Genomic DNA, 25,412 nt, shown 5'->3' with positions numbered 1-25,412 from the left:
CTATTTGCCATGAAGTGATGGGACCAGATGCCATGATCTTAGTTTTCTGAATGTTGAGCTTTAAGCCAACCTTTTCACTCTCCTCTTTCACTTTCATCAAGAGGCTCTTTAGTTCTTCATTTTCTGCCATAAGGGTGGTGTCATCTGCATATCTGAGGTTATTGATATTTCTCCCAGCAATCTTGATTCCAGCTTGTGCTTCTTCCAGCCCAGTGTTTCTCATGATGTACTCTGCATATAAGTTAAAAAAGCAGGGTGACAATATACAGCCTTGACGCACTCCTTTTCCTATTTGGAACCAGCCTGTTGTTCCATGTCCAGTTCTAACTGTTGCTTCCTGACCTGCCTACAGGTTTCTCAAGAGGCAGGTCAGATGGTCTGGTATTCCCATCTCCTTCAGAATTTTCCACAGTTTAGTGTGATTCACACAGTCAAAGGCTTTGGCATAGTCAATAAAGCAGATGTTTTTCTGGAACTCTCTTGCTCTTTTGATGATCCAGCAGATGTTGGCAACTTGATCTCTGGTTCCTCTGCCTTTTCTAAAACCAACTTGAACATCTGGAAGTTCTCGGTTCACGTATTGCTGAAGCCTACAGCATAGTAGGTGCTCAAAAAATATTTCATGAATTAAATAGCTACCATGTATCATAGCCTTTCTATACACCAGGTTTGCTTGAAAGCCTGGAGTGTAGGAGCAACTGGTAAAGTAGAATGGAAAGCGATCTCAATGTTGGTCACATGCATCCTCACTCCTCCTAGTTCTCATCCTCATTTTTTCCCCCAAAACACTGAAGAAAATTAAGATCCATGTCGCCGTGAACTGAAGAGTTCCTTCTTTGATATATAATTTTCTATGAGGACAAGGAAAATATTTTCATTCACTAATTCAGATGGTAAACACTTTTCAGTATTATATGTTAGCCATTGGATATAAAGTGAAAAAGAAAGTACTGTTTAAGTACTTATATAGTAATTACTATGGGCCTTTAGGGCTTCCCAGGTGGCACTAGTGGTAAAAAAAAACAAAAACCTCCCTGCCAATGCAGGAGACACAAGAGATATGGGTTTGATCCCTGGGTCAGGAAGATCCCCTGGAGGAGGGCATAGCAACCCACTCCAGTATTCTTGCCTGGAGAATCCATGGATAGGGCCTGGCGGGCTACAGTCCAAAGGGTTGCAAAGAGCTGGACACGACTGAAGTGACTTAGTCTGCACACACACATGGGCCTTTTACTTAGTGCATCCTCACCACAGTTCACATGTGAGAGATGTGGATCACAAAGGTTGTACGTGGCAGAGCCGGGATCATAACTGGCAACCATGTTATTAGCCAGGAAGTGAAGACTCCTACTCCAACTGCAGCTGAATCTAAAGACACATAATCATGCAAAGCCTGTTAAAAATTACAGATCTAACAAGTGCTAGGAAGATCACAGCAGAGGGTGTTGTGGGAGAGTGTGATGGAGCGAGAGGCAGGGTTGGGCTCAGAAAATGACATTCAAGCTGGCGCTGGGCAGGAGAGTAGCAGTGAGTCAGGCAAAGGACAGGAGGCATTCTCGATATGGGGAATTCTGAGTGAGGGGTAAGGCCATGTGGGCACGCTTGCTGTTCAAAGAAATGAGAGAATGGCACTGTGATGTGAGCTTAGGAGCTGGGAGCGGGGCAGGTAAGAAGGCGATCACGTCAGGATTTGGAGCCTAACTTCTGCATTTTTATTTCAATAGGAAGTGACTCTAAGATTTTAGCAGAGATGGACATGATCCTATTTATGTTTTATAAATATTACTCATTCTTCTTTTATACTTTTATGGCAATAAATGTCATGATGATTAATAGAGCACTTGTGATGTTTTCTCCATGATTTCAGCTAGTTCACTTGTATCACAGACACCATGTAGAAGATGCTTTTGAAACTGTGTTTAAAACTGTTTCTGAATGAAGATGTGTTTTAACACAAATAATTGTGATATATATATAAAGAGCAAATTTAGAACATCTGTACATGTTATTATGAAACAGAAGAGATGTGACAGAAATATTAAGTGCTTTATAGTATTGCTGATTAAAGTTACAATGAGCTATAGTGCTCCTTGTAGGTTAAGCACATGTTAACATTAATATATTTAAATATTTAGACAATATTCTCTATAAGGAATACTGATGCAGCAATATATAATTATAAGGCAGTTATAATATCATTATAAACTATTATAGTTATTAATACATCATTCTATAATAGCATTAACAGACTCAGGTTTATTATTTAATTCATGGCTTAAATATAACGAATTAAAAGGCAAAAAAACGCCAGCATTGTCGTGGAATTCAGAATGCCTATACTGGCCTGTATAATGAACTACTAAGACTTTCACAGAGACAGTGCATGTTTTCTTGCAAAACCATCACCTAGAAAAAGAACCTAGCTACCGTTAGGGTGCTGGGTGTTTGTAGCTCATTCGTATCAACAAACTGTCTTTTAGAATCAGACGTAAAAACCGTGGCTTATGGCAGTGGTTAAAAACGGCGCTATTGCTCTTCCCGAGCGTTTCTGCTTGTGGCTGGCAGGAGGCGGGCAGGAACCCGGCGCTACACGAGAGCAGGCTCGCGGTCCAGCAGCGCCCCCTGGAGGACAATGGCAAAGTAGCAGCCTGTCCGGCCGCCTAAGGAGAGCCAGGAACCAGGGACCCCGAGGGGCTGCAGAGAAGGGGGCGGACGGGCCGGAAAGACCGCGGGGGCTGGCGGGTGACTAGACAGCGAGACGACACGGCCGGATGCGGTCAGTAATGGGTCTAGCAGCTTTCCGTCCCCGAGAATGTCACAATCGGTAAGGGAAGGTGACACATGTGACTTCTCTCTTGGTAACACGAAAGTCCTTCTAAGATTTGAGTGCTCTTGCCTGTCAGGACATGTGGAAATACTTCGATGGTGATAATAGAGCATTAAGGCCATTTTTTTTTTTTTAAATAAAAGGCTGTATTATTGAATCTGCCCCTTGTCAACTTTTGAGAATGCCAATGAAAAGAAACCTAGCAATATAGCCCAGAATGTGTGCTGGTGATTCTGCTATTGAGATGAAAGGTGGCCCTGGTGGTTTAATTTACAGTTGATAAATTTTTGATACAGCTGAATGATCACTGGGCTCTCACCAAACTGTACACTTCATATTTTAAGGTGACCTAAAAACACATAATACTCAAAAGAGAAGAGGGGGAATAGTATTAGCCAGATCCTTCTTCTTTCTAGTAATGGAATTATTCTTTTAAGTAGGTTTGGATAAGAGATGCTCTTGAAGTACTGGGAATTCTGCAAATGGGGATTTGAGATGCTGGGGACAACCGTGGTTTATCATCAAGAGGCACAGAACAACAACATTTTCAGGCCATGACAAGGGGGTGTAAAGAACTGCATGGACCCCTCTTTGCCCCAGGACTTCTGAGGGTTGTTGGCTCCCTGCCAATCACTGTGATGGGCAGCTTGCTCAGTGCTCCTTGGTAACGCCATGGCATGTCTTTCTGTTTGAGCTTAAAGCCTCTTGTTTAAAATGTGAGTGAATACTCGTTCTAATACTAGATTCATGGGGTAATAAAAGAATACCAGATCAAGGCCATCTTTTTCACCTACCAACCACATCAGACGTTGAATCCACCAGCCTCAGAAATGTTTTTTTCACTTAAGTGGTTGTATAACTAGACATAAGATCATAACTTTTTAGCAGCTCTGAAGACTAGTATTTTATGAAGCACGTATCTCTGCATAGTCAAGGACTACGTTGAGAGAAAAGCACTGACATATATACATTACCACGGTAAAACAGACAGCTCACGGGAAGCTGCTGCATGACCCCGGGAGCTCCGCTGAGTGCTCAGTGGTGACCGGGAGGGGTGGATGGCGGGTTAGAGGGAGGCTCAAGAGAGAGCGGATATACGTAGGCTTACGGCTGATTCATGATGCTGTGCAGCAGAAGCTGACATCACATTGTAAAGCAATTATCCTCCAATGACAAAAATAAAATGAAACAGACATAAACTTCCCCCTTCATGGAACCCTAGGAGATAATTACTAATCTTACAGTAGTTGTTGATTTGGTTAATTTGTTGCTTGCATTTAAATTTTTTAAAAGTTTGGGGTAGGAAGTTAGAGGCCTACAAATTATTTCAAGCAAGTGCAGAGTGAGGCTCGTATGGCAGTAAGTAGGCTGGAGGCATTATAGGTAAGGCATTCTAGGTCTGGGCGTGATGTTTAGCCCCCATGGGGATTATCCAATTTGATCCTCAAATGGTTTGAAGAAGTAAATGTTCTTTCTACCCACCCAATACTCAGGGAATCTGTGGTTGAGCTAGAGTTAATTAACTGCCCAATGTCATACAACTACCAAGTATATATTTTGGTATCTCTCATCCAATTAAAAAATTTAGAAAATGGTAGATTTTTAGAAATAATTAAAATAATTAGGCTTCAATACACACAGGTAACTATTAGTAAAACCACAGATTTGCCAGTGACAGACATCATAATGGACTCAGTAATTGTGAGGCACCGCTATCTGTGTACTTTGTCTTATTGCTCCTACAAACTGCCAACTATTTCCTGCTAATGCTCATTCCAGAAGCAAGTCTTCAGAATATTAGAAATGATTAGCCAGGAACCTGAAAGGTGGAACCGTCTGTCAGGAACCATCTCCTGGTTTTCAAAAACAAGCTCCTTTAAGCTGTTTGTACACAAATCATTCAGCCAAGAGCAAGACATCAGAAATTCTTAGCAGGAGGCAGATGGGAGGTCAGAGCAGATTATTGCAGCGATGAAAGAAAGCTTATAAAATGAAAAAAACAAAACAAAAAGGCTTTGCCTCCTTTTGTGCATAGTAAAATGCTGACACAACTTTAATTATAGTGTTATGAACAGTGCTGTTGGGCTCTGCCATATGGGACTGAGTACCATAAATATGTTATAGATTGGTTCTTAGGAAAGGAAAATTTAGAATATACTCTTTGTAAGAATCATATTTTTATGAGCCTGCTGAAGAGTAGCTGCATGTTGAATCGAGTCAGGAATTCTCAAGACCATCATAATCAGAGCAGGCAAAGTATATATTTGCTCAGGGAAACATCTGTTGAGGAATTTCTCCCGAGTCTCATCAGTGGTTGGCAAGCTTTACTGCCTTAACTGTGTTCTCATTATTGGCCTGTCGGTAGAATAGTTTACACGAGTTGTCCTTCTATCATTAATTCACTGGGAGAGACAGCCTTTTTAATGGCCTGTCTTTGTTGAAAATGCTTACAACAAAATTCAAACTAAAAATTCACTTGCTGATTTGTATTTTATTCTCAAATTTTATATATATGCAAAGAGATCTAAAAAGGATATAAATAGCAAGCTATGAAATGAGTGTGAATCAACTGTGGTGTTAAAATCGACAACCCAGCTACTTTTAGAATATTACAGAAGCTGTGTCTTTACCTCTTTACCTGTGGCTTTGTTCATGGGGGTCACACCATCATTTCTGAGGTTCTCAGTGAAATGATCGAAGTTGGCTAAATTATATACATAGAAAAATCTTCTTTGCTCCAAATTGAGGTACTTTCTGGCAAAATATACTTTCATCAGACTCTCAAATCAACAACAGGAAGTAAAGCATCTTCTGGGAAAAAAGAAGAAAGCCAAAAAATCATCATCTTTGATCCATTTATCTCATAGATGTATGCAGCAGGCAGCATACATGAACTGCAGGACGGGCTTTTGGGATATGTCCGACATTAGACACGTGTGTGACCAGGATGACGGTATTTCCTTTCTAGCTTCCATTTGGTGCTGCTCATGTGACATCTGGTCAGTAAAAGGCTGTTTTGATAAACCCAATTATATTTTGTTGCATGATGTTACTGTTACTTAAAACCTGTTAAGAACACTTGGGGGCTTCCCTGGTGGCTCAGTCGGTAAAGAATCTGCCTGCCATGCAGGAGACCCAGGTTTGATCCCTGGATTGGGAAGATTCCTTGGAGAAGGGGATGGCAACTCACTTCAGTATTCTGACCTGGAAAATTCCATGGACAGAGGAACTTGGTGGGCATGGGTTCAGTCCATGGGTCCATGAATTCGCAAAGAGTCAGATATGACTGACTAACACACGAGAACACTTAACATGAAATCTACCCCTTTACGAAGACACAATCCAGAGTTGCCACTTACAGGTGCCATGTTGTATGGCAGATCTCTGGCTGGCTTAGATGCTCAGTTATGTCCAACTCTTTGCGACTCTATGAACTGTAACCTGCCAGGCTCCTCTGTCCATGGGATTCTCCAGGCAAGAACACTGGAGTGGGTTGCCATGCCCTCCTCCAGGAAATCTTCCCAACCCTGGGAATCTTCCTAACCCAGGGATCGAACCCATGTCTCTTGCTACTCCTGCATTGGCAGGTGGGTTCTTTACCATTGCTCCATCTGGGAAGCCCGATCTCTAGAACTTATTTATTTTGCATACATGACACATCATATGTGTAGACTAGCAATTCCCCATTTCCCCTACCCTCAGCCCCTGCTAACCACCATTCTACTCGCTGCTTCCATGAAAGTGAAAGTGTTAGTCACTCAGTCGAGTCCAACTCTTTGTGACCCCATGGACTGTAGCCCACCAGGCTCCTCTGTCTGTGGAATTCTCCAGGCAAGAATAGTGGGGTGGGCTATTATGAGTTTGACTATTTTAGATTCTTTACAGAGTCAGAATCATGCAGTCTTTGTCCTTCTGTGACTGGCTTACTTCATGTTCTCTAGGCTCATACATGTTGCATACAGGAGGCTTTCCTTCTGTTTGAAAACTAAATAATATCCCATTGTACGGATCTGCCACATTTTCTTTATCCATTCATCTCTTGATGGATATATAGGTTGTTTCCATGTCTTAGATACTGTAAATAATGCTGCTATGAACATGGAGATGCAGATATTTCTTCAAGATCTTGATTTTAATTTTAGGATGTGGAGAGATTGGAACCCTTGCACACTCTTGGTGGGGATATAAAGTGGTGCAGTTGCTATGGGAAGAAAAAGTATTGCAGTTCCTCAAAAAATTAAAAGTAGCAGTACCACATGATCCAGCAATCCCACTTCTGGGCATATATGCAAGGGAATTATTTTTGATATGGTACTTACTAGTGTCATATCAAGATATCATATAACTAGTAATACAGAATAAGATTCCAATTTTGTCTAACATTTTCTCTGGTCATAATATTAATATAACCTGGCCGACAATAAGCACAGATGACATTGGATGTACTGTTTCTGCTGTGAGCAGTATTAACTTGCAGTTGCTGATGCTCTTATTAAGTTTCAGTAAAACAATCGCTTAGGTCATCCATCTCTGCAAGCACCTCTCAGAGTGCTTGATGACAGTGCAAACACCAAGCTGTGCCACATTAAAAAATGATGAATCTCTGTCCAGGTAAAGTTCTGCCCTTTGGCTATCATAATGTATCACCATTTTGTTTACAAATGGGTATTCACTGTGCTAAATGGCAACAGGGTACATGGGATTTTATAAATAGATGGAATGTTGGCACTTGCTAATATCAGAACTTATGTGGCTGACAGCGCAACTGGAAATCTAGGGAAAATAAACAATTCCCTGTGAAATAAATGATTTGTGAAATTAAAATCATGGTGGTCATCTATTTAAGTCCTTAGAGATTATTTGTTTAAAGTATTACACTCTTTAAAGGATAGCTCAATTTTTAACTTTAGATTTTCACTCTTAAAAAATGGAGTCCATGTTTCCTCCTTAAACATAACTTTACATCACAGACATAATTTTGGTAATTCATAAATTTCAGAAGAATGTGTTTCTGATCTTTGCTGTTAGATTCATTCAGCCATTAGCCATGTTATTAGTAAGGCCATATTATTTTATTATTTTGGTTTTGGACAAGAGGATTTTATTTTTGGCAGGAAACTTATTTCCTGGGCACACAATGGAGATGACTGTCTTTATCCTCTATTTATTTACTGATTGGTTTATCAGCGTGCTGTGCTTCACCCCAGTGCAACCTTCCTTGTCTGTCAAAGGTGGCATTTTATAGACACACCAGAGGAAAGTTGTATGGTGCTTGCTGTAACTCCTTTTCTATTCTTTCCTTCCCTCTTCTTTTCTTTTTTAAACTCAAGTATTTTGTCCTGTATCTGTACTTACTATGATAATTATGCTAGTTTTGGCCATATTATCATTCTTTATTCAAGGAACATGGTAAAAACTCCATTTGTCAGCATTTTTTTTAAGCACAGAAAAGTATGGAGACACTGGAGTCATCACGCAGGAAGACACCGCTTAGTTTTATCAGATGTTTAACAATTTGATAAATTCAGATTTTTTAAAGAAATGAGAGATCACAGAAAGAACTGCAGTACTTGGCTACCTTTCCCAGACTGCCTCCCTCCCTCCATTCATATCCTGTTTACTAGACTGCTGGTCAATTTTGAGTATTCATTTATACTATTACTGCACAAGTATCTATCCTTATACACTATGTCATGTTTTGTACATGTTCTGTCTTTATACAAATAGCTTGAGGCTGAGTGTCATTATTTACCTTGCCTTTGTTTTTCAGTATTCTGTTTTTGAATTTTTACCACATTAACACATACATCCTGAATGGTTCATTTTTAGGTCCTATATGTTACGCTCCTGGTGGGGTGCATCACAGTTTATCCAATGAGCAGCTAGGCCTGTGCCCAGCCTTTCCCTGTGATAAACAGAAGTGTGCGGCCATGTGTATGCTGACACATGTGCTAGGATTTCTCTGGACGAGCACCCACTTAAACGTTCAAATGTTTGTATCAAAAGTTTGTACAACTTCACCAGGTCAGCGTCCTATTGCTCTCCAGGGTATTTGTATAACTTTACACTTCTGGCAGTACATGAAAGGTCCCTATTTTTCCACAACTCTACCAATGGTTAACATCATCACACAGTTTCAATTTTGTCAGTCTGATGGGTATGAACTCACATTTTGCGATCTTTTTCATTTCCCTACTTAGAAATGAGTTTGAGTATCTTTTCATATATTTATTGGACATTAGATTATCATTGGATTACCTATTTTTTTTTCACTGTTTTGTTGTTGGCCTGTTCTGACTTTTAAAAAGTTAATTTCAATATACTTTCATAATACAACTACAGTAAGTATTATCCATAATAACTGTATGTTGATTAAGGATTAGAAATAACTCTTTTTTGTATTGAGAATTCTTTGATTGTGTGTTATTCCGTAAATCTGACAGGAAGTGCTGAATCGCACCATTTATTAGTGGTGGTAATACAGTAATACTCCTTTGAGAATATCAGAATAGCACAGTAAATGGATATCATTCTCCACATAAGTTTAAAATGATCTTATAAATACAAGGTTCTAGTAACTGTTACATGGAAAAGGCAATGGCACCCCACTCCAGTACTCTTGCCTGGAGAATCCCATGGACGGAGGAGCCTGGTAGGCTGCAGTCCACGGGGTCGCAAAGAGTCGGACACAACTGAGTGACTTCACTTTCACTTTCCACTTTCATGCACTGGAGAAGGAAATGGCAACCCACGCCAGTGTTCTTGCCTGGAGAACCCCAGGGACGGGGAGCCTGGTGGTCTGCTGTCTGTGGGGTCGCACAGAGTCGGACACGACTGAAGCGACTTAGCAGCAGCAGCAACAGCAGCTGTTACACGCTGCATTTACATTGCTTAGTTTGATATAATCTGTCATAAAATATTATAACATCCAATGTAAGTGGAAAAAACAGGGAAAATACATATGGACTCTAAAAATTTAGTTTATTACTAAACCCACTAAAATTAATAACATGGTATTTATGAAGTCTAAAAACATTAAGGTGACTGAAAAATTAGCATTTTTTGGTGTTAGGCTATATAAAGGTTTATGTCTAAGCATCCTAAAATGCTGACAAAGAAACTTTTTTCTTTTATGGCAAGGAAAAGTGCCGCATGGTAACTTTTACATTTAAAAAATAGTAAGAAGTAAGACCTTTAAAAATTTAAATCTCATTAGACTAGAATAGAAATCTCAACTTCAAAGAGACCTTAGAAATAATCGAATCCAATCCCTTCACTCATAATGACATTGAATTTTAGGGAAGTTAACTAACTTCTCTTAGAAAACACAGCATATGAGCCAGAACCAGAGCTACAACTGAGGCCTGCTATTCCCTGTCACGTGTGCTTTCCACTGAACCAGGCTGTGTCTTTAGATACTGTGTTCATTAAAAATGCATTTTAAAGAACTTGAGATTGTGTTTTTACTACAAATTCATTCCATAGCAAAGTTCATGAACCTTTGGCTTAATTGCAGGACAGAATGGAGTGTATAGTATTTCTACATTACTTCCTTGGCTAAATGAACTCTTTGCTGCCACTTACCCAAGAGAAAAAGAAGTATTTTCATTAACTAAATACCTTGTTCTCAACATTTCCCCCACTTCCTATTTTAATGATAATAACCCATTATTATGACTGACCATGACTGTCATCATCAACTAGTGTAGAATTTTTCTTCATGAGAGGGCTTATTCATTCAATGAGATTTTATTAAAGCATCTACTTACTACTAAGCATAAGTTGGGCTAGGCATGGGAGTGCTCCGTGAAATAAAATGAAGACCCATGACCTTCATGCTAGATACATCCTGTAGTATAAGTAATCCTTACATGTTCTTTTTGAGTGCTCAGATGAGAATTGAAATGAAGCTAGGAGGCAGTTGACAGTTTGCAAGAATAAAGTGACCCAGGGATGGAAGTCTCCCTGTAGATGAAGGATACCTGAAGTCACAGTTAGAAAGTGTGTGATTTAGAAATATGACTAGGTCAGAGGGAGGGAGCTATTCTGGAGCTTAGATGTTCCAGGGATGATAAGATGTACTAGTGAGATGTATTAGTGAGAGAATATAGGAGATTTTATATATATATACATATATATGTATATATATATACACATACATATATATATCTGTATGTATCTGACTAATAGATAAGAAGAGAGTGAACACAATGGACTGAATTGAATTGTGTTCCCCTCCATGCCTCAATTCATATGTTGAAGCCCTAACCCCCAGAGAAATGATATTTGGAGATGGGGCTTTTGGGAGGTGATTAAGTTTAAATGAAGTCTTAAGGATAGGACCCTCATGATGGGATTAATGCTCTTATAAGAATAAACTCAAGAGCGCTTGCTCTCTCTTCCTTCCCATCATGGGAGTAGTAGATGCCATCACAGTAAGTAGGTGCCATCTGCAAGCCGGGAACAGAGTCTTCAGGAATCAACCCTGTTAGGACCTCAATCTTGGATTTCCAGCCTCTAAAACTATGAGAAATAAATTTCTGTTGTTGAAGCCATAGCCTGTGGTATTTTGAGAGAGAGAAAGACAGTGAGAGAGAGAGAGAGAAGTCAAGGAATTGACCTAAGCAATTATAAGTCTTGCAAAGCTCAGGTATGTAGTTCAGGCCAGCAGGCTGGACACAAAGGTGAGAGTTGGTGTCACAGGGTTGAGTTTGAAATTCACAGGGCAGGGAGGCAAGCTAGAAACACAAGCAGGATTTGGGTACTCAGTCTTAAAGTGGGATCAAGGGGTGGGTTGTAGAAATGAAAACAAAACATCTGCCTTTGGAGTTGATGATGAGCACATGGACAGCTACACTATGGGGTGATTCATCCACAGAAGTCATCCATTTGGTGGTAACATTAGGTACATGATGCAATTAAGGTACCTTTCTTATTCTTAGAACACATTCAGAATCTTTCTTGCAGTTAATATCTTCAATGGTCCAAAATGCAACATGAAGACTGCATGTGTGTGTGCGTGCTAAGTCGCTTTAGTTGTGTCTGACTCTTTGCAACCCACTGGACTGCAGCTCACCAGGTTCCTCTGTCCATGAGATTCTCCAGGCAAGAATACTGGAGTGGGTTGCCATGCCCTCCTCCCAACTTAGGGACAGAACCTGTGTCTCTTATGTCTCCTGCATTGGGAGGCAGGTTCTTTACCATTAGTGACACATGGGAAGCCCCGGAGATTGCATAGCTGGTGATATTTCCAGTGTATCTTCAGCTTAGTCACTTTGGGCTATTTTTTTTCATTTACACTTACAATATTTAATATTTACATATTCCTTTTCATTGTGGCCTAACAGTAGATTATTTTCTCAAAAATACATTTCCTACTGTGACTACTGTCATTTCAATTTTACTAAGTGGTTAAGAATTATCAAGGTATTAATCAGCCTCATGTTCCAATGACCAGCCTCCGATTTTAAAGAGAATTTGGCTTTATTATTTGTATTGTAAAAACTAAAAGGCAAAAGCAATGCACAGATGGTTATGCAGAGGGAGCCCCTGCTTCGTATTTGCAAATCCATAGATGCAGTATACACATTGATTTTGCAGCTGGAACATCATTAAGCCAGGTGGAAGCCATTTATTTGTACCACAGTAATACTGTTTTGTATTTAAATATAGAAAGACTGGGCTCTCATTCCAGGTTGATAGTAGCTTTACTTGTGAAAAATATAATAGTTAAACCAAGAGAATTAAGTGTGTAAATCTTATTCATCATAAAAAATAGCAAGTTAAACTGTTTGCAGAGCAATTGAAGGAATGCAGTAGGACTACCAAGATACTGACTCTTTTCCATTGTACATATGTTTTAATAAAAATATGGTGATCCAAGCATACCTTCCCAACAGCTCTATACCTGAAACAATCCAGTTAACCTTCATGCAGCAGGGATGTTTTTACTTTACATATTATCTTATAAGGGCTTCTCTGGTGGCTTAAACGGTAAAGAATCTGCCTGCAATGCAAGAGACTCTATTTCGATCCCTGGGTCAGGAAGATCCCCTGGAGATAAAAATGGCTACCCACTCCAGTATTCTTGCCTGGAGAATTCCTTGGACAGAAGAGCCTGACAGGCTACAGTCCATGGGGTCACAAAGAGTCAGACATGACTGAGCAACTAACGCACACACATCATCTTATAAATACCCATATAAAGTTCATGAAACCAGAGGATTTTCCAAAACATGCCTACTAGATATAACACCACAGATTCATACTTGAGCTCAAAGCAAAAGAAAAAGAGAACTTGTATGTTCTGTGAAACTCCCATTCTGGAAAGGGGAAAAAAGAAAAAACAAACATTCACAGATTGGTTGATTGTAAATGGATTTTGCAGGGTATAAGGAATTCCTTCCCATCACAGCTCTTCACCCTCATCTTGTTTAACCTCCACCTTTTGGGGCTCAGATGCACAAAGTGAAAGAAGTGAAGATATGATTCAAGATTCCAACAACAGAAGTCCATTCTGAATATTTCAATGTCATCTCCTTTTTACTATGGTTTTTTGGATGACCTTAAACATGCTGACTGCACCTACACATGATGTGTTAAGGGAAGTACACTCCTCTTCTGCTTGATACACTTTAATAGTATTATTAATGAGTTAATCTTCTGGTACTTTTATTGTATTTTAAAAGTTTTAGCTTTGTTTATTACAAATCTACTGGTACACTGGAAATGTACATGCCAGGATCGTTATAGCCTTCCTTTGAAATTCCCTCATATCCATCAAGTAAATGACTAAATTAGCAGATAAATACATTACACATGTCGTTACTGCCTCTAAACCTGGAGTCACCAGAGGCGAACGGTCAGGAATGACTGATTCGTGCCCTGGGGCTTCTAATCACCCCGTGATGGATAATCTGAGTCTCTAAATCCAAATTAATCTTAATTGCTTTCTGATAGCATATTTCCTTTTACATTTATGAAATATATTTGTGATAAACAAATACAGGTTAGGAGGATGTATGAAGAAACAGGTAGAAACCTGGCTTCATTTTTTTCCCCCCACGTATGATTTTGCATTTTGAAAGTGTTTGTCTCCTTGACCTCTGTGACCCTTGTCAACATTTGCTGACAGTCGGTGTGCACCATCCTTTCTTCTGCTTGATAAGTGTGCTTGTGAGTATTTCAACATTTTCTCATCAAGCAAGTGTAAATGTTAAGAGCAGTTCTGGTACATCAAATCACTGCTGAGTGGCTATGAGCTGCAGGCTTTATCTGGACGGAAATATCAAAGAGTGTGTAAATGTTGTTGATATTTCCTCCAATGTTTTCCTTGAGAAAGCATAAGAAGCTACAGGCACAAGTTCTAATGTTTGATTTACTTATGTTTCCAAGTTATTCATCCAGCAATAGTCATCACATTTATTTGCTCTCACTTTTACATATCTTTCTTTATGAACTGAAAGTGCCACCCAAAATGAATTTCTAATGTCATATTATTAAGATGAGGTTTCTTTAAAAGGCTTTATAATATTGTTCACATTATAATTAGACCAAGATCTACTAATGGACTCAGGATTGATCAAATCAATTTCTGCCTTATATAGAATCGCGCCATAATAATGATCACCCTTCATTTCTTTTTCATTGTGTTCTTGTTCTTGTGCATCTAGTCATTGAAGATTGTTCTTGCATCATAGTGGCAATGCTGACCAATCTCACATAACAGTAACACTGCAGGAAGAGCTATCCAAAGAGGTAACTTTGAAAGGGAGCCGTGGTTTAGTTTGGGTCATGAGTGAGGACATTGCCAAGTTCTAAAATACTGTCAGAGGTAACACTGTAAAGTAGTTTTTACCAAAACCATTCAGTACAGCAGTACAGGCACTAATTCAACTAGTTTATATATCAATCAATACTATTAAGATTGTAAGTGTCAAAATTCAACTCAAATCTGCTTAATCAAAAATGGAAAAGGAATGATTCACAGGCCTGGAAAGGCCAGCGGCGTAGAGGCGTCAGGTGTGACTGGATGCAAGTCAGGCCAGATCAGCAGAGTATTTATTCCTATTTCTAGGCCCTGCTTTGTCTGCGCTGGCTTCATTCCTCGGCTCTGCGTTGGGGTTCCTGGACCACCTGGCTTCCATCTCAATCAGGGCTAGCAGTTGCATTCAAAAATAGCACATTTCTTTCCCCAAAGTCCCAGTAAAAAATCCTTAGCTTGATTTTTCACTGGTCCAAGCTGGGTGACAATCTCATTCCTGAATTAATCTCTGGGGATGGGGGCTGTGATAAATTTAATGTTGGTCACATGCTTTGTCTGGGGCCAGGGGTTGGATAGGCCTTGCCTAAACCATGTGACCAGCGTGGATGGATGGGGTGAGCTGTGAGGACCAAATTCTATGCAATGTGACGTGCTGCCCGTTCGTCTGGACCCAGGTGGCCTTGAGTCACCGGACCGCAAGATCCCATCCGCATTCTGCTCATAGGGAAGGTCGCCTAGTCAAACAGCTCTCCTCCAGAGAGGACTGCATGCAGTTCCTGCTGCTCCCGGAGTCCTGGAATTCAGTTCTCCACCCGCCTGCAGAATTATTCAAACAAGCTCATCACCTCCTTCCAGGGGAATGAGAGGCACTCCGCTGCCTCATCAGCAAAGCCACCAAGCCCGCCTCACACCGTCCCACGTTCACCAGCTCCCAGGTGCAGCCTCCAAGGCCTGCACGTCCTCCCCCCGCTGACTGTACACACACACGACTAGAATCTGCTCTAAAGCTCCCTGGAGCAGTATCCTGTGTTTGGCCATCCCCAAAGGCAAGAGTGGGGATCCCCTCTCACCAGTGTGAATGAGAAGTGATTAAAGAAAGACGATTCTCACAAAACTCAGCGGTTAATTGAACACAAGGATGAATGAATGCTGAGGGCAGGTCCACAAGCCACTGAAGTTAAGTTCGGCTTTGATTCCTAAGTCAACACACCCAGAACTCCTGGTAGGAAGACAGGCTAAAACCAACAGGTCTCCCGAGAGAACCTGAGACTTTAAAACCCCTTACCTGATGAGGGTCAGCATTATAGCATGAAGGGAACCAGGGCTGATTTTCTCAGCTGATGAAGCACCACATGTTATCATCTCTTCTATTTTTTTGTCTTTGGAAATTCACTGCATTCAGTAACATGTCAAGGCTCTGATAAGTCCTGTAGTAAAAGCATCTAATCAATATTTTATATTGAGAATTTCCTAGACATATTTGACACAAAACATTTGAATATCATCTACTAATACTGAATGAGGATATTTAATAAGATATAACACTTTTAGGGAAAGCTGACATATTCTTCATCTCTGGAATGTTATGTCTTCTAATACTTTGTTTAGAATACCATGGGAATATCTTAAATCTTATAATTCTACTGAATACAGTCACTGCAAAGGAATATTGTGAAAATTATTTACATGGTCCTATCCTTGAGAGACCTATGTTATTAATAGAAGGAGAATTAGATACTCAACTATTTAAGCTGAATTTCAGTTCTTTAATTCATTTCTCTAGATTAAATCCCCTTAAAAGTTGTTTCCCCCTTAATGTAATTTTAGAATATAAATCCAATTGTTATAAAACCAAAAATATTATCGAGATAGTTATCTCTCTTTTTATCATAAACCCATAGGGGCGGAGCCTGGTGGGCTGCCGTCTATGGGGTCGCACAGAGTCGGACACGACTGAAGTGACTTAGCAGCAGCAGCAGCAGCAGCATGGGGGGAAAAGATTAACTTGAGACTTTCTGACCTAAAATACCAACATATTTTAAAAGACTAATATTTCAAATGCTAATTTCTTTTTTGAGAAAACTATGAAAAATAAAACCCATTTCTAGTATGTGTTGTCTGTGGCCTTTACCACACTCCTGAAAGAGCATATTAAAACTAACATGTGACGCAAGTTATGGTAAATTGTTCACACAAATTTTCTGCACATTTCTTGTTACACAACAAGGAATCAGTTATGCCAATAAAAACAATAACCCACAACCCACGATCAAATAGTGCAGATCAGTTGTGATTTTAAGTGTATTTCATTTTTTATTCGTGCATCTAATTAACAGCTATGTAAATATTCTGAGATACTTCTCTTTGTTAACTTTAATCTGCACCATATAATTATGCAAAATTTGGGGTAATCTTTCTTTCTGGAAAAATGTGACTGGCTGTCAGTGAGGAAGGTGGTTTTATTTCTTACTATATAAGCAATCATGATAGTTCAGATATAACAGGAAAATACCAGGGTAGCTGTTGCTTTTGAAACGTTATCTTAAAATAAGAAGGTAAAGAAATGTATTTTCAACTCTTATGGAAGACACAATCACAAATATTTTGATGATTTAAGAATAAAATATTTTATATGGGAAGGAGATTAACTGTGTTCATTAGCAAAGTATTCTGACATGGGGGCCAATATTTAGGATTTGGGGGATGTTTCATGTTAAATATGAAAATATTCCAGCTTTCTAAAATCTTGGATGATTCTACTTGGTCCAGAAAATTTATTTTTGAAATCTCTGTTAGTAATTTGTTCTTTAGAAAATATGCTCGGATCCTCTCTGGTTCCACATGGACAATATAGACAGAAACAGGTACAAGCGACAGACCAAGTGGTGCGTGTGAAAATTCCCATCTTCTTCCATCTCTTCTTGACAATTATTTGTTGGATTTATAGACATGACACAAAATCAAATCTTCCTGAAGTCTAAATAGATGACCCACTCTGTATCTATAACTTTGGACCACGGGGACAACTGTATGTGTGTGTGTGAATTTACTCCCTGGTCTCTTGACAAGGGAAGCCTGGGTGTTAAACCACAGAAACTATACATCTCAGCACCTACCAGTTGTAAATGTGTGATGATTTGTGTATGTTTATAATTGTCTCTCTCTCCCTCTAAAGTCTTACTCAAAGGATAGGCAACAGTGTTGGAGGGCTGGCAAATACAATATAGACAAAAATGTGTATCATATACATACCATATACATGGAACGTTTTTTATTGCCACAGTGACAAATTATCAAAAATGTACACCTTAAGACAACACAAACTTATAGCTCTATAGGTCAGAAGTGTCCCTGACACTTGACACACCTGAAATGGAGGTGTTAGGCAGGCTGCACTCCCTCTGCAGGAGGACTTACTTCCCTGTCTTTTTTTTTTTTTTAATTTTTTTTACTTATTTATTTTTATTAGTTGGAGGCTAATTACTTCACAACATTTCATTGGGTTTTGTCATACATTGATATGAATCAGCCATGGAGTTACAAGTATTCCCCATCTCGATCCCCCCTCCCACCTCCCTCTCCACCCGATTCCTCTGGGTCTTCCCAGTGCACCAGGCCCGAGCACTTGTCTCATGCATCCCACCTGGGCTGGTGATCTGTTTCACCATAGATAGTATACATGCTGTTCTTTTGAAACATCCCACCCTCACCTTCTCCCACAGCGTTCAAAAGTCCGTTCTGTATTTCTGTGTCTCTTTTTCTGTTTTGCATATAGGGTTGTCGTTACCATCTTTCTAAATTCCATATATATGTGTTAGTAGGCTGTAATGTTCTTTATTTTTCTGGCTTACTTCACTCTGTATAATGGGCTCCAGTTTCATCCATCTCATTAGGATTGATTCAAATGCATTCTTTTTAATGGCTGAGTAATATTCCATGGTGTATATATACCACAGCTTCCTTATCCATTCATCTGCTGATGGGCATCTAGGTTGCTTCCATGTCCTGGCTATTATAAACAGTGCTGCAATGAACATTGGGGTGCACGTGTCTCTTTCAGATCTGGTTTCCTCAGTGTGTATGCCCAGAAGTGGGATTGCTGGGTCATATGGCAGTTCTATTTCCAGTTTTTTAAGAAATCTCCACACTGTTTTCCATAGCGGCTGTACTAGTTTGCATTCCCACCAACAGTGGAAGAGGGTTCCCTTTTCTCCACACCCTCTCCAGCATTTATTGCTTGTAGACTTTTGGATAGCAGCCATCCTGACTGGCGTGTAATGGTACCTCATTGTGGTTTTGATTTGCATTTCTCTAATAATGAGTGATGTTGAGCATCTATTCATGTGTTTGTTAGCCATCTGTATGTCTTCTTTGGAGAAATGTCTGTTTAGTTCTTTGGCCCATTTTTTGATTGGGTCATTTGTTTTTCTGGAATTGAGCTGCAGGAGTTGCTTGTATATTTTTGAGATTAATCCTTTGTCTGTTTCTTTATTTGCTATTATTTTCTCCCAATCTGAGGGCTGTCTTTTCACCTTGCTTATAGTTTCCTTTGTAGTGCAAAAGCTTTTAAGTTTAATTAGGTCCCATTTGTTTATTTTTGCTTTTATTTCCAATATTCTGGGAGGTGGGTCATAGAGGATCTTGCTGTGATTTATGTCGGAGAGTGTTTTGCCTATGTTCTCCTCTAGGAGTTTTATAGTTTCTGGTCTTACATTTAGATCTTCCAGCAAACAAAAGCCCAGGACCAGATGGCTTCACAGCTGAATTCTACCAAAAATTTAGAGAAGAGCTAACACCTATCTTACTCAAACTCTTCCAGAAAATTGCAGATGAAGGTAAGCTTCCAAACTCATTCTATGAGGCCACCATCACCCTAATTCCAAAACCAGACAAAGATGCCACAAAAAAAGAAAACTACAGGCCAATATCACTGATGAACATAGATGCAAAAATCCTTAACAAAATTCTAGCAAACAGAATCCAACAACATATTAAAAAAATCATACACCATGACCAAGTGGGGTTTATCCCAGGAATGCAAGGATTCTTTAATATCCGCAAATCAATCAATGTAATACACCACATTAACAAATTGAAAGATAAAAACCATAGGATTATCTCAATAGATGCAGAGAAAGCCTTTGACAAAATTCAACACTCATTTATGATTAAAACTCTCCAGAAAGCAGGAATAGAAGGAACATACCTCAACATAATAAAAGCTATATATGACAAACCCACAGCAAGCATCACCCTCAATGGTGAAAAATTGAAAGCATTTCCCCTGAAATCAGGAACAAGACAAGGGTGCCCACTCTCACCACTACTATTCAACATAGTGTTGGAAGTTTTGGCCACAGCAATCAGAGCAGAAAAAGAAGTAAAAGGAATCCAGATAGGAAAAGAAGAAGTGAAACTCTCGCTGTTTGCAGATGACATGATCCTCTACATAGAAAACCCTAAAGACTCTTCCAGAAAATTACTAGAGCTAATCAATGAATATAGTAAAGTTGCAGGATATAAAATTAACACACAGAAATCCCTTGCATTCCTATATACTAACAATGGAAAAACAGAAAGAGAAATTAAGGAAACAATACCATTCACCATTGCAACAAAAAGAATAAAATACTTAGGATTATATCTACCTAAAAAAACAAAAGACCTATACATAGAAAACTATAAAACACTGATGAAAGAAATCAAAGAGGACACAAACAGATGGAGAAACATACCGTGTTCATGGATTGGAAGAATCAATATTGTCAAAATGGCTATTCTACCCAAAGCAGTCTATAGATTCAATGCAATCCCTATCAAGCTACCAACGGTATTTTTCACAGAACTAGACCAACGAATTTCACAATTTGTATGGAAATACAAAAAACCTCGAATTGCCAAAGTAATCTTGAGAAAGAAGAATGGAACTGGAGGAATCAACCTGCCTGACTTCAGACTCTACTACAAAGCCACAGTCATCAAGACAGTATGGTACTGGCACAAAGACAGAAATATAGATCAATGGAACAGAATAGAAAGCCCAGAGATAAATCCACGAACTTATGGACACCTTATCTTTGACAAAGGAGGCAAGGATATACAATGGAAAAAAGACAACCTCTTTAACAAGTGGTGCTGGGAAAACTGGTCAACCACTTGTAAAAGAATGAAACTAGAACACTTTCTAACACCATACACAAAAAAAACTCAAAATGGATTAAAGATCTAAATGTAAGACCAGAAACTTCCCTGTCTTTTTATAGAGGCCTCTTGCTCCCCTGGTTCCTGGCCCTTTCTCCATCTTCAAAGCCAGCTGCGTAGCCTCTTCCCATCACCCCTGACTCTGACACTCTTGATTCCCTTCCATAAGGATCCTTGTGATTTCACTGGGTCTGCCCAGATAATTCAGGATAATCTCCCATCTCAAGATCCTTACCTTAACCATATCTGCAAAGTCCCTTTTGCTGTAACAGTGCCATATTCACTGGGGGTTAGGTTGTCAGCACCCTTAGAAGACCACTATTCTATCTGCCACAGGTACAGTATATACCTAAACACCTATGTCTATATCTAAATGGATATAATGCTCAGTCTACACATTTAGAATTAAAATAAATATAACTTTATTCTTCATAACTCAGTTCAAAGTATCTTTTGATCACTGATTTAGTAAGGGTCTCAAACACAATTTCAGCCAGGCTGGAACTGCATCCATAGAATGTCAAGGTCTAGGGCGTGGGTTGTGAGGAGTGCCCACAAGGACCTGAGTTCTCTCGTCCATACAGCTTTGCCACTGAGGAGTCCTGCATCTCCATTACAGAAGATGTATTACTTAGTAGCAAGAGGTCATCTAATTCTTATTTGCTATGTATTCATCCATCTGTTCATTCAGTAAATAGTCATTGAGTGTGTGTGTGTGTTGGTCCCTTGTACCCTTGGAATATAAAACATAAATAAGGCATCAAAGCTACTCCTAAACAAACTACTGTCTAATGAGATGAATACATAGATAAATAGCCGTAATACATGTTAGTAAGTGCAATGATGAAAATATTCATGATATATTATGAGAGTACTGAGAATAGGGATCCAATCTTGCTGGGAGTGGTGTAAATTTTGATTAGCAAGGGCTTCTTGAGTTGCTGACAGTTGAGACTTAAAAATGAGAAAGAGTTAGCTAGGGGTATACAGGAACTGCTAGAGCTGAACCTCAACATTCCTTGAGGACTGAAGATACATTTTCAATTCAGCTCAACAGATACTTATTGAACTGTGATGCATGCTAAGGAGAAGCATGATGACCTAGGAGAACATTTAATACCAATACTTCCCTTGTCAGGAGGATTACGGAGAGCCTTTCTGAGGAAGTTACAGACATTAAACACATAATTACAAGTGTGATGAGTGCTACGGAGCAACACTATGGTGATGCAGGGAAAAATAATTTAACCCCGTCAAGAGGGTCAGGGACTGCTACATGAAGAAATTAATGTTTAAACTGAGACCTGAGTGGTCGGTAGCGTTTAACAAAGGAAAGTAGGAAGAGCTGGGAGTTGGAAGAAGAGGAAGCTGCTACAGCATCTAGACAGGGTCCTGACTTGGGCTGAATGGTGGCATCTATTCAAGAAATATTTAGGACACACAATATTTATTAGGCTCCTTTTACATTGAAGGCACTATGCTAAATGCTGGAGCTACTATAAGGAATGGAACAATGCTAAATATTTTTAAATTGATTCATGTTTGAGACACAGAGTGAGCAAGACACAAAGACACAGACTAGATCCCAGAAGTTTTATCCCCAAGTGTCAGTTTGGTGTTTCAAACAAGGTTACTTTGATATCGGAACATTTGTTTTTAGTCATTTAGTGCCTGTTTGGAAGATGAATTTGAGGAGGATGAGGTTCTAGAAGGGAACAGATGTAAAGAGACCACTGAAGTGGTTCAAGTAAGTGATGATGGAACCTGAACTAGGAGATAAAAGGAGAAATACCAGTGAAAAGTAGTTGGGAGGTGAAATCAGAATTGACGGTTGAATGAGGTACAGAGAAAGAAAATCGAGAGCCAAATATGAACCACTGTTTCTAATACCAAGGACAGAGAATGACACGTGGATCCAGGGACAAACAGGGTCGAGGTGGCAGGCGCAGAGTGAGCGTCTGGGGCTACTTGCCAGTGACATGTAATTACATCCTGGATCATCCTGCCAGGATAAATCCTGCTGACTTAAACCCAAATAAAATCCTGCTTTCATCTTCAACTGACTTTTCCACATGATGAACCCAAGTCTTAAACTTCTTTTTATATCATTGGTGACAACTGTTGCACTGTCAATCTTGTTTTGATGCTTTACTATGATGCAGGGGGAATCCTAGAAAGACAATGTATTGGGAGAAAATTTCTTACTAGTCTACACATTTTTTTGGTAGTCAATACACTTTCTCCCTTGAGTATACATTGTTCACTACTCGGAGCATTGGAAGAGAGTTGTTTATTTTTACATGAATAGCTTTCAGACAAATTGTTTGCTGATATTGATCAAATTACAAAGAAAACCATACAAGCAAGACCCCCTCCCACAGAGCCATTCTTCTCTGCTGGTCATCGCCCAAGCAAAACTATATTCTGGGTAAAAAGGAGGAAATACATGAAGCACAACCTCCAGAGACCAACAACAACAAAATAGCTTCCAAATCCCAGACTTCGTGCCATGTAACACAATTCAAGCCATTTCGGGGTTCCAGTACTTGACTAGCTATCGCTGAATGCACTTTGTGTTATAGCTTGTGACACATCAAATGTTGAGGCTGTGATTTGTGACTTTATTTTATAAAAGAGGTGACTTTAATTTTGCAATAATAAGTATTGTTGTTATTCACATAGAGAAAGAACTGCAAATAGGAGTATCAACAATGAAAAAAGAAATGCCCTTCATAGATGTGCATTCTTGTCTCTGAGGCCATTTCTTCTAAAAAATCATATTGTTTGGCTATAGTTTACGTGTCGTAATTTTTATAAAACTTGACTTTCTATTCCTCCTACATACTGTATTGACTTCAATTTGATTAACATATACAATAAATTAGTTATAATTTTTTATAAAGATAGAATTTAAGGCATATACATGTTTATCATAAATGGCTAAGAGACTTAGAGATTGTCCTACAGAGTGAAGTAAGTCAGAAAGAGAAAAACAAATAGCATATATTAACGCATGTGTGTGGAATCTAATGAAAATGGTATAGATGATCTTATTTGCAAAGCAGAAATAGAGACACAGATGTAGTGAAGAAGCATATGGACACCAAGGAGGGCTTGAGATGAATTGGAAGATTGGGATAACACATATACGCTATTGATACTATGTATAAAATAGATAACTAATAAGAACCTACTGTATTCAGTGCTCTGTGGTGATTTAAATGGGAAGAAAATACAAAATAGGGGATACACACTCACACACACATATAACTGATTCACTTCACTGTACACTAGAGGCTAACAGAACATTGCCGAGTGACCCCATGGACTATAGCCCTCCAGGCTCCTCTGACCATGGAACTCTCCAGGCAAGAATACTGGAGTGAGTTGCCATGCCCTTCTCCAGGGGATATTCCTGACCCAGGGATAGAACCCAGGTCTCAAAGCAACTATCTTCCAATAAAATTTAATTTAAAAAGTGGCTAGGAGAGAATGACAAGCAAAGCCTTTTTTTACGCAGACCTTTTTAGATCACAAAAAGATACTTTCGGCTTGCCAGCATTGCTAGCCAAGTTAATAACTCATCCTGACCTGTGGGCCCGGCAGACTAATCACACCAGCCTCTGAATTTGGTTAAACAATAGCAACAGAGGCCCACACTGCTCAGGCAAGTCTGAATGGAGCTGTCTTGCTCTTTAATATGGATTTAAAACTGATATGTAAGAAATCAATATGCTCAACTGAAGCCATTTGTTCAAATAAACTTCTGGGAGTATCTTGTTTCTTTGGAGGTTTTCTGAAAATATATAAGTCTTCTTGATCAGGCAGATTAAAAAAAAAAAGAAAAAAGAAAAAACCCAAAACCCCAGAAAGTCTGGTTTATCATCTGGTAATGACTTAAAAAAAAAAAAAAAAAAAACAGAGCCACAGGTTAGTATCCCTCCCTTTCAGACACAAACTTTCAGGCCACTCATTAGAGTTTTCAAAATCAAGAGGAGACTCAGGTCCTCCACCTTGAACATTTTCCATAGCTCTGGAAAGTCAGGGGATTTGCAAAGTGCCTGTTGTTTCAGGAATCAGTTTTCCCAGCTGCATTTTAGCATTTTCTTTGTAAGTAAACTGGTTCATTTTAAAGGCTGGTTAGGAAGTGGTCACATGGTAAAAAAAAAAAACTCCACCTGCACTGCAGGAGACCTGGGTTTGATCCTTGGGTTGGGAAGATCCCTTGGAGAAGGGAATGGCTATCCACTCCAGTACTCTTGCTTGGAGGGTCCCATGGACAGAGGAGCCCGGCCGGCTACAGTCCATGGGGTCACACAGAGTCGGACACGACTGAAGCGACTTAGCACGCAGGAACTGACATACAGTTGAGTTTCTCCAAGACCTATTCTATGAGCAGACAGTCTGTGAACTTACTCACCTAAAGTTTCCTCTGATCTCTCCAGGCAGTAGTTCTGATTACTATCATTTTATATAGTTAGGAGCTTTGCTGGTGGCTGAGCGGTAAAGAATCTGTCTGCCAAAGCAGGAGCTGCAGGTTTGATCCCTGGGGTGGGAGGATCTCCTGGAGGAGGAAATGGCAACCACTCCAGTGTTCTCGCTGGGATAATCTCATGGACA

At 39.5% G+C, this 25,412-nt stretch overlaps 1 protein-coding gene across 1 annotated transcript in view; it reads right to left on the bottom strand.

Annotated features, from left to right (window-relative positions):
• Positions 1-25,412, bottom strand: part of NEIL3 (nei like DNA glycosylase 3) — a 476,510-nt gene that overhangs the window by 82,578 nt on the left and 368,520 nt on the right. Inside the window, exon 6 of the mRNA XM_061134902.1 lies at positions 15,877-16,018. The gene's annotated coding sequence lies outside the window, so the exon portion shown is untranslated. The remainder of the gene's footprint in view (positions 1-15,876; positions 16,019-25,412) is intronic.

Source organism: Dama dama, chromosome 32 (genome assembly GCF_033118175.1).
Source record: "Dama dama isolate Ldn47 chromosome 32, ASM3311817v1, whole genome shotgun sequence".
Taxonomy (NCBI): Eukaryota; Metazoa; Chordata; class Mammalia; order Artiodactyla; family Cervidae; genus Dama; species Dama dama.
This window is presented reverse-complemented; position numbering and strand designations above follow the sequence as displayed.